This window comes from Anabrus simplex, chromosome 8, assembly GCF_040414725.1.
Source record: "Anabrus simplex isolate iqAnaSimp1 chromosome 8, ASM4041472v1, whole genome shotgun sequence".
Taxonomy (NCBI): domain Eukaryota; kingdom Metazoa; phylum Arthropoda; class Insecta; order Orthoptera; family Tettigoniidae; genus Anabrus; species Anabrus simplex.
The window spans coordinates 142,738,906-142,739,911 of NC_090272.1; positions in this window are offsets into that span (position 1 = coordinate 142,738,906).

Consider the following 1,006-nt stretch of genomic DNA (forward strand, 5'->3'; position numbering starts at 1 on the left):
GTGAAAATCTCCTAATGATTATGAAATATTTAGAACTGGTATTTTTTGGCATCTAATGTACATTTTTTATTTTTACAATTTTCTTTACGTCGCTCCGACACATCTTTTGGCGACGATGGGTTAGGAAAATGCTAGGGGCGGAAAGGGAGCGTCCGTGGCCTCAATTAAGGTATGTCTCCAGCATATTGCTTGGTATGAAAATGGAAAAAAACTACGGAAAATCATCTTAAGAGCTGCCAACAGTGGGTTCTGAACCCATTATTTCCAGAATTTAAGCTGATAGGTACGTTACCCAAACCACGCAGCCACTAGCTCCGTGTGTAAGATCACTGAAGTGACCATCCTCATTAGAACATGATAGATTATTTCATACTAGCTGAAGTAATTTTTGTGAAGGATCAATATGACGCAAGGCTGTCTGATTCAGATGAATGGGTCCTTTTGTGCTTCCTTTTTTTTTTTGTGGTTTGCATAGCCCGAATCTCTCTGTTGCATAATTTAAATTATCTTGCCACCTGTACATGTGCGCTTTCGCCGGGCTGACTGGCTCAGAGGGTTGAGGAGCTGGAATTCTGACCCTAACTTGGCAGGTACGATCCTCGCTCAGTACGATGGTATCTGAAGGTGCTCAAATATTTCAACCTCATGTCGGTAGATTTACCAGCACATAAATGAACTCCCGCGGGACAAAATTCCGGCACATCGGCATCTCCGAAAATCGTCACAAGTACTTAGTGGGACGTAAAAACAATACCGTAACATTATTATTCATTACATTTGCGGTTCATCATTCTCGTGTAACCTTCCGTGATTTGTATATTATCCATTCTGTAGTTTGAGGCACATATTATATTACAGTAAAATACGCGATAAACTGACATCAAAATAATTCATTAAATATACAATGAATCAGTGAATTACAAACCGAACATCTCAATGTCAAACTACCAACGTACATAAGGAATGGTGGTGGTAGTGGTGATTATTGTTTTAAGAGGAAGTACAT